Raw genomic sequence first — 10,147 nt, 5'->3', positions numbered from 1 at the left:
AAAGTAATCTGATTATATTGAACTACAGCTATTTTTTTTAAGTTCACAGACCCCAGGTTAAGAACCCTTGCCCTAATGTTTTAGCACCTTTGTGTTATATGAGAGCCCTGGGGTTATGTTGGTTGTGGTGTAATAGCAAAAGCACTAGACTGAAGTCAGGGGTTTTAGGCTGTACTCCTAACTTTTACACTACTAGTTATGTGACTCTCAGCCAATCACTTTCCTTCTCTAGAGAGAATTGGATTAGAAGATCACTTGGGTCTTTTCCAGGTCTATAATTATAATTCTATTATGAGTCCCCATTTCAGGTTTTAAAAAAATTTAGTTTCACCCATCAAATTAACCCATCATTTTTTAACTAACCTAACTTTTCATTATTTCTCTGATTGGATTCTCTGTTCGTTTCTTCCTACCTTCCCACATTCTACTTAACCACACTTTTAGTGTTCTTCTTTTCACCAGCCCTTCCATTACTTCAAAACTCATTATTTAGGAAGACTAAGTTCCCTCTCTTACCTTTCCCATTACTATTGCTTTACCAGTTAGAAAACCGAAACGAATGGAAGCTCAGTGATTTGCCCAAGGTCTTATGAACAGTAAGTCACAGAGTTCATCATGAAAGTATTCTTATGCCAAATCCAAAATTCTTTCCACAGGTGTCCTAACTGGTTTCTCTGCTTCCAGTTTCTTCCCCATCCAATCTATCCTATCTTATCCTATCACTGGCAGAATAATATACAGCTCTGATTGTGTCACTACTCTGCTAGAGGCTCATCTTTGCTTACAAATTAAATTTTAAAATATGTCCTCCATGGTCTATTCTCAAACCTACTTTTCTAGATTTATTGAACAGGTACTTAATGTACAACTTCATTTTATGTATCATATACTCTTTTCTCTAGCCAAACTGGACTAGTGCTAGTAAGTTCCTAGAATTTTTCTACATCTTTGTGCCTTTGCTTACATTCTCTTTCTGCAATGTGTGCCCTCCCCTACTGTCTGTTGAAATCAAATTTATCTTTCAAAGCATAGTTTATGCCACCTCCCTGAAGTCTTCTGCAATCTCTCCAATAAGATTGATCTCTCCATCATCTTTGAACTCCTCATATCACTTTGTAGTTTTCTTGTGCCCTTTTAGCATTCTATCTTGTACAGAATCATGATGCATGTCTCACACATGGCAGACAGTAAATGTTTGGTTATTGGCTTTAGCAAAGGCTCCCAGTTTTCTATAAATTAAACTCCAAACTTCTTAGCTTGGCATTCAAGGCCCTCTACAATCTGGTCCCTTCCTATGCTTTCGGCTTCCTTTTCCCAACATTCAGCTACTCTAGTTAAATTTATCTATTTGTTACCTCTGAATGGTAGCAAGAATTAGAGCTGACACCCTGTTCCCTGCCACCCCATATGCAGCTTAGGTGGAAAGATCAACTGTCCGTCTGCTGCTTCATTTTCTTATTCATTCTCTTCTCTTATTCTAAAGTAATTAAGGGGCATGGTTATTTCCTCATAAATTATTTAAAATTGCAGTAGTTCTCATTAATCAATTGGCTCTCAGTCCTACCCCAGTTCTTTAAATATAATTTGTTAAACCCAAGAAACCACTTTTTACATAAGCTTTCACTTATTTTTTTTTCTCTCTTAAAGCGTCTCATATCCTAGGCTTAAATAAACATCAAGGTAACTGGTTATGCAATTTATTAATGGTATGACAAACAATAAAACAAATAATTATTTATAATGTAACATCTCTGAGACAGAGTGCAATCAGAGTCACCTCTAACCATTATTACTACTGTGAATTTCTCAGTTCTGGAAACATTAGCTGTTTTAGATGGCTAATTATTAGGTTGCTAATCTCTTCTCAATAATCATCTTCAGAATGTTTCTTTGTAAGAAAAGAGTCCAGACAGTTTCCTCTGCAAAGAAGTTTTCTTAGTCCTTAGTCTCTGCCCTCTCTGTATCTCTCTAGCCATTATAGTTAAAACAGATTCCGAATGACAGTTAAATTGCTGGTATCTCAATATTCTATTCCCTCTTAAAGAAAAAGGATTATCCATAGTGCCTATGTGAAGGACTGGTGACATATATCCAAGGGATCCCAAAAGTCTTAGAGTAGTTTTAAGCTTTAGTAGCTATTTAAGCTATTAAACTGCACTGATACTTTTGGGACACTACACATACATACACATGTATAGCACATATATATATATACATGCATGCACAAATATTATATATGTATATGTATGTATATATGCATGCATATGCCTTTACATTTATATGTGACATTTGGTTCAGCCATCCCCTAATCATAGGGTACATGGTATGTTTCTAGCTTCTAGTTATCATCAGTAATGCTGCTATGGATATTTTATTTATGTAAGTAGAAGACTTGCAGTCATAATCTGGGGGTATAAACTGAATAATAGGATCTCTGGGTGAAAAGGGTATATGAAAAACAGTATATTTTCTTTTAAAAACATTTAAAAGTTACATTTTACTTTCAGATCTGTATTCTCTCCCTCCCATGCCACCCCCTCATTGAGAAAACATATGTATGTACATAGACACATACATACATATAATATATGTATGCATGGATATAGTACATTATGGTATAGTTCAGGGGTGGGGAAGCTGCAGCCTTGAGACCACATGTGGCCCTCTAGGTCCTTGGGTGTGGCCTTTTGACTGAGTCAAAGTTTTACAGAACAAATCCTTTTATTAAGGGGATTTGTTCTGTGAAATTTGGATTCTGTGAAGTTTGTGACCTAGAGGGCCACATGTGGTGTTGATGCAATAGGTTCCCCATCCCTGGTATAGCTTATAGTTCGTTATAATAGTCATTGTTCTAATTTTTTTTTTTGCTTTTTGGTGAGGCAGTGGGGGTTAAGTGACTTGCCCAGGGTCACACAGCTAGGAAGTATCAAATGTCAGAGACTGGATTTGAGCTCTGGTCCTCCTGACTCCAAGGCTGGAGCTCTATCCACTGCACCACCTAGCTGCCCCTAATAGTCATTGTTCTTTTGGCTCAACTTCATTCTCTATCACTTCAAATAAATGTATATGTACATATATACATATTGTGCATGTATAGTCTATAGTTATACATCTATATTTTTGCCTTTACTCATATTATTATTCCTGCCTAGAATGCTCTCCTTCCTTATTCTTTGCTTTTTTAAAGTTCAGTCTTCTTTTTTATTGATACATTTAAACAAAACAGATGTATCTGATATACGCTCACAAAACCATGCCCTGTAAACAGTTCAAGATAACCATCTAAAAAGTTATACTTTAGTGTTGATAGTTTGATGTCAACATTGTACATAATATTTGACCTGTCTTGTTACCTTTTAGATTTTTGTTTACAGTACATTATAATAGTCATTGTTCTTTTGGCTTAACTTTCTCTATTCTCTATCACTTCAAATAAGTGTTCCCATAATTCTTTGTATTTGTAATTCTTAATGTCACAGAAATATTCTGTTACATTTTTTGATGCTTCAGGCATTCAGACATATCAGGCAAGGGGGGTAACCTGTGCAAATACATGAAGATAGGAAATCACAGGTCAAATTCAGGGAACAGGAAGTAGGCCAGTTTGACTGAAACAAAATGTGTGCAAAGTAGAATAATACGAAGTAAATTTGGAAAATAAGTAAGTGAACCTACTTTGCACTTTTCCCTTCTTTCCTCTTTCTCTTAGAATCCTCAGCTACCTTCCAGGCTAAACCTGATTGCCATTATCTCCAGGAGGCCTTTCTTTTTCTCAGTAGTTGTTTATACTTTCTCCCCACCTACAATTTCTAGGTTTACTTATCTGTATTAGTTCTTTCCAGCAGACTGTAAGCTTTTTAAGGACAGAGACTTTTTTTTTCTTTTGTTTTGTTTTGTTTCTGTAGCTCAAATACCTCACATGTTGTGGTTGCTTAACAAAGCTTGTTAGAATAAATTGAATCTTTGCCAATTTGATGGGTGTGAAGTGAAACCTCTGAACTATTTATTACTCAATCTTACTCTTCCATCAAGGCACAGTTAGAATCCCAGTCACTTCCTTTATGAGTGAATTCCTTACTGAACACTCCACCCATTAATGACCTCTCCCTTCCTGACCTTCCATAGTCAATACTTATTTGTAAATTTGTTAAATTTGGCATTTAACCAATTTCCTCACCTATAAGATGAGATTGTATTCTGTGATCTCTCACATACCTTCCAGTTCTAAAATAGAATGATTCTATATGCTATCTTGTATTGCTATTACCTTTTCATGTATTTGTGCTGTCTGGCCAATTAGCATGTAAGCTTCTTGAGAGTAGGAATTGAGTTTTATGTACATTTACATCCATAATGTCTACCACAGAACCTTACCCAATAAATGTCAATGATGAAGTTGGATAAGCAATTGCAGAAAGTGTGCTACATGGTCTGATTAGAGTTATTTCACATACATTTCTAAGACAATGTTCATGTATTTTGTATTAACTCCTCCTTCAAGTCAAATAAACCAGCATTAATTTTTAAAAATTTTATTGATATCTTTTATTTTAACATCACCTTTGTTTCCAAATATATCCCTACTCCCTCCCCTACATAATATTCTGTTCCTTAAATATATACATAAAAAGAAAGAGAGGGAAAGGAAGAAGCAGTTCTGCAAAACTAACCAAAACATTAAACCAATACGACAGTATATGTACAATATCACACAACCACATTCCTCCGCTTCTGCAAAGAGTGGAAGAAGGTAGCTAGGCATGGGAGTGGACACCTGTAATCCCAGGTAGGAAAAGAAACTGAGGCAAAACAGATCACTTGAGCTCAGAAGTTCTGAGCTTCAGAGAGCTACCTCTCCTGGGTCTGGTTGGGGCTAACTTGATTTGAGGCCATGTGGACTTCCTAACTCCTAGCGAAGGGAAAATAAAAGAGGGAACTGGAAGAAAAAAAGTTTGATGGTTGGTCCTCTGCCCAAGCAGCCTTCTGTCCATCTCTGTACAAATATAAGTTGAGGAGCCACATACTTCCTATTGCTGCATACTTCAGGAAAAAGAAAGGAGAGAGGGACAGAGAGAGGAGTACTCAAACGTTTTTGATCTACTGTTCTACTAAGGAGAGGATAGGAGTAGAGCTGAGAAGATGTCGTTCCCTTGATTGACTGGGAGAGAAGAGAACAAGGTCAGGAGACCCCTCAGGAGTTCTGTACCCCAAAATTCTATCTACAGTTTCTGGTCACATGTTCCCAGGCATGTTCCTTCCTGCTACGTTCTGCACCTGCTGCTCAGCTCCTCCCTCAATTATGAGGCAATAGTTCTTTTCTTCAACAATTCAAGTTTGGCTAGCTCTGAAAGTTAATACAAGTGGTGGCCTTTTTCCAAGAGGGAGTCAATTCTCAATCAAGGACGTCTTGCTCCACTAACAAACAGAAAACTGCCTTCTCAATCCACAGGCTTCCCTGAAGACTATAGTTTTGAATCAAGGGACCTGCCCTAATAACAAACAGAAAACTACACAATGAACTCATGACCTGTTGGAGACCACTGAGACTTATTGTAACAGAAGGAGTTAGGTGAGGGAGGAGCAGCATATTCTATGTCCCACATGCCCCAGTTCCAAATAGCTTGATGTGATGTTGTGATGTCTTTTATGTTGCCAAATATAGCTGACCAGGCAGCCTTGAAACAACCTCCTCAGTGATTAGCTAATAGCCATCACTGTGTTTCCTGTATCATGACTAATCAGGCAACTCTGAACATCCTAGCAGGCAGGATGACAACAATGGTTAGGAAGGCAAACTTAAAACTATGGGATCGAAGAGCCATAGACTATAAATGCTAGAAGGCACTTCAGAAAGAATCTAGTGGCCCACTCATTTTACAGATGAGGTAATAGAGGCCCCAAAGAGTAAAATGACTAATCTAAGGTCATTCAGTTAGTGAGTAGAAGAGCAAGAACTAGAACAGTTTCCTGAATTCCACTAGGGCTCTTTCCATGGCTCAACTACCAATTTGCTAGGATCAAGAGAACTCCAGGTGTGCAGCATGAGGGTTGGATGTGGTGACCTTTGAGGTTTCTTTGAGCTCTGAGCTTTTGAGAGGCAGGGCCAATATTTATCCATGGAACCTAAATAATTGACTTCAGCAAAAATTTTTTTAAGTGCTTACTATATGTGAGGCACAGTGCCAAGTACTAAATTTGAGTAGTTTTAAAAGATAAACCTTTTAATGAATACTAATTTTTAGTACCTTTTCTTTAAAATTACTCAGAATGCTTGCCTTATCTTTCATTTGTCCTGATGACCTAGGAAGTGGCATTATTACTTCTATTTCACAGGAAGCATCTCAGTTTAACCTCACCCTATTCTGATCATCTCTTTTAATCCATAACCTTTTAGCACTTATGGGTTTCATTTGTACTATTTTGCATACTTTATGATTTAAGTTGTTTTTAGACATGCACTCTATCCATCCCTAAAAAGAGCATGTGTTTCTTAAAAGCAAAACCATCTAACTCAGTCAAGTTTTGGACTGAACATCTGCTATACAAGCCTCATTGTGTTTAGCACTATTGTGTATAATGAGTCTAATACACTTGTAAGATTTAGAAATATATAATTAAGTGCTAAATTGTGTGGTATAAAATATAAGCACTATAGGGGTTCAGAGACGAATGAGATCAACATGGTCCTGGGAAAATTTCATGGAGGCTTCCAGGAGTTTCCCATCTCTTTTCATTCCCATTGCCTTTATCCTACTCTAGAATTTTTATCTCATGCTGGTATTGTTTCTCACTTTTCTACCTGCTTCTAATCTTTCTGCCTATTTAAAGTATCCCGCACATGGATTAATCTTAAAACAATGTTCTCACCCTTACTCTCCTATTCAAAATCTCCCCACGGTTCCCTATTTACAAAGAAAGCATATGATCTCAGAGTTGTAAGGGACCTCAGATGCCATATTTGCATTGACTCTGGTGCCTAGAATGATCTCTTCTTCTCTTTGCTTCTTAGAATCCCTAGGTTGATTGTGTTCATCTTTTAATTTATGTACATTTTTCTCTACCTCTTAAGCTGACCAAATCATTACCTGAAAAAGAAAACACAGTATATCCTACACAATATATCTGACAAGTGGTCACCCAGCCTTTGCTTGAAGTCTTCCAGTGAGGGGTAGCTATTCCTTCTCAAGGTAGCCCAATGTACTTTTGAAAAGCAGTAAATGCTAGGAAATTTTCAGTTTGCCTCTTTACAACCTGTTCCCATTGCTACTTCTACCTTCAGGGGCCAAGCAAAACGAGTCTATTCCTTTTTCCACATAATAGTCCTACAAGCACTTGGAGATAGCTATCATGACTCTCAAGTCTTTTCTTCTGGCTCAATCAATATCCTCAGTTTCATCAGTTGATACTCATGTGGCATGGTCCCAAGGCCCTTATCCTCTTCCTCTAGATGCTTCCTGTCTAATCAATGTCCCTCCTAAAATGTGAAGCACTGACCTGTCCACCATACACTAGACTTGAACAGACCAGGGCAGAGTACAGCTGAATGGAAGAGTACCTCTTTAGTTCTGGGTATTATGCAGCCCAAGACTACACTAGCTATTTTGGCTTTTGTATCACACTTATATTGACTGACATTGAGCTTCAAGCTCACTAAAGCCCCCAGATCTTTTTTTGTGAACCATTATTTTCTGTCTGGTTTGTACTTCTTATATCTTGTATCAAGATTTCTCAGCCTGGTATCCAAAGTCATAAATAATCTGACTCCACCTCATTAAGCCATATCTTTAACTATTGCTTAACATGAACCCTTTGTTTAAGTCAGACCAATTACCTCACTGTTTTTTTGTCTGCTATCCCCAAACATATTATGCTTCTCTCTCCTCCTCCCTCCTTCCTTCCCCTCTCCCTCCCTCCTTTTCTCTCTGTTCCTTATTTCCTTCCTTCCCTTTTTCCTCTCTCCCTCCCTTCCCTCCTCCTTCCTTCCTTTCCCTTCTTGTTTCCTTCCTTCTTGCCTTCCTTAAATTTCTTACTATACTGTCTTCCACGATTCATCTCCCCAAAACTTTAGCTGACATTGATTTCACAACTCTGAGTTACTTGCATTTATCTGTACCACACGCATTACTATGCGCTGACTCAAAGAACAAAGTGTCTGTGGATAAAGGTGTTTCAATTTGAGCACCATCTTTGTCTTTTTATTTTTCTTTCTAGGGTGCTATCTGTGGTTCCTACCTGAGACTTTCTGGATTTTACTTTAGAAAAAAAGGTAGTGGTGTCTTGCTTCTTAATGTTAACAAAACCAAACCAGATCTTCGCCTTAGGATTTGTGTTTGTTTTTTGCTTTGGATTGGTCACAGCCTTGCTTGTGGGATGGTTTCTTGGCAGATAGCCTAAGCCCGTATGGCGTTGGCAAAACGTGTCTCATGTAGGATAGGGCCCTTGAGAAATAGGTCAGAAATATTGCCAAGCAATCAAAAACCATAGATGTAGTTTACCTAATGTGTGGAATTTCCCAACTAGGGGTTTTGCCTTTGCAGCTGCATTAGTCACAGTAACATTTTCTTAAATTGCAGGTTAGAGTGGAATATATACATATAAATATAAATATTTATAAGAACTCCAAAGGGAAGGGAGGGGGTTTGAACAGGAGGGCTCATGTGAACTTACAGGTGAGCTATTCAAACCTTCCAGGACTTAGGGTTGATGTAATAATTACTTTTTAGAGTTCAATCCAGAGGTTATTAACCTGGGGCCCATAAACTTGAAAAAATACATTTTAATTACTATTTCAATGAAATTGGTTTCCTTTAAAATCCTATAGGTTTTGGGTATTTAAAAATGTTATTCTGAGAAGGGCTCTATAGGCTTCAACCAGACTGCCAAAGGGGTCCACAGCACAAGAAAGGTTAGGAACCTTTGTTCCTAATGTCTGAGTCATCCCTAAACAATCAAGTGGTCAAATGTGCCCCCTGAGGATCTTGGAAAAGAGTGTATAGGAGGCACAAAGACAGCCACGTTTCATCCTTAGCAACATCAGTAGCTATAGAATGTATGTCTGAACAGAAGTTAAATCAATAACATATAAGTGTGTTGTTATATTTTTGCAAAGGGGAATAGAGCATCTTGCTTCAGTATGGATCTCATTGTGACTAATTTTACTATCCAGCTCATTTTTGCAGAGCTGTACACTGTGTTTTCCTATCACCAGGAGCAATGAACTATCACATCAAACCTTTATCATACCAAACCAATGATCAAATGCTCTTATAGTCATTGGATCTTAGATCTTGAGCTCTTAAGGGGCCATGTGGAAGTCATCTAATCCAACTTCCTCATTTTACAGATAAGAAAACTGAGGTCCAGAGAGATGAAATGACTTATCCAAAGGTACACAGGGAGTAAGGCAGGATTTGAACCCAGGTGTTTTGACTCAATGATTTCTTAAATTTCAAGGCAGGGTAGAATGCTTATACAAATATTTATAGGAACTCTAATGGGGGGGGTTGTTGATTCATTTAATTGTTGTATAACCTTTTCAGTGCTACAGAGGCAGTGGAGATATTATTATTTCACCTACTCGAGAAGGGAGGCATAGTAGATTAGCAAGGAAGAATATTTTGATTAGAAGCAGATGGAGGTATTACCTACAGTGTCAACAGGTGAGGCCAAATAAGTCACTGCTTATTTGGGAGATTATTGATTCCACAGATACATTCAATTTTGACCAGAGGAGCTAGCATCAGCCCACACACGTTCAATGGCCTAATGAGATGTGTGGGCCCATGCTCACACTCCTCAATTTTTGCTTTGGTCTAGCTCTAGATGCTAAGGAAACAGAAATATTGTTTAGTTATTTCATGCATGTAATTCTTATTTTGCAGGGACAAAAATACTTGTCTCAAGAGAGCAGCTACTGTCTACCCCATCAGCGCAGATTGCAGCCCCTTTAGGGCTTCCCCTCCTGTGTGATTCTCATTAGCATTCTATTAATCCTCCACAGAAGATTTACCCAAATAAAGAAAGCTGGACACCCTCCACTGGTTCATGTGAGATCTTGAAAATAGTGATGTAGTATTTGGGCTCTCAACCTATTGTCTTTAATTCTCACTTTGACTCCAACTCCTGTCTTTCTTGTCATGTGTAATAG

Source organism: Vombatus ursinus, unplaced genomic scaffold, assembly GCF_900497805.2.
Source record: "Vombatus ursinus unplaced genomic scaffold, bare-nosed wombat genome assembly UNPS02014945.1, whole genome shotgun sequence".
NCBI lineage: Eukaryota > Metazoa > Chordata > Mammalia > Diprotodontia > Vombatidae > Vombatus > Vombatus ursinus.
Note: the sequence above shows the minus strand (reverse complement) of the source record.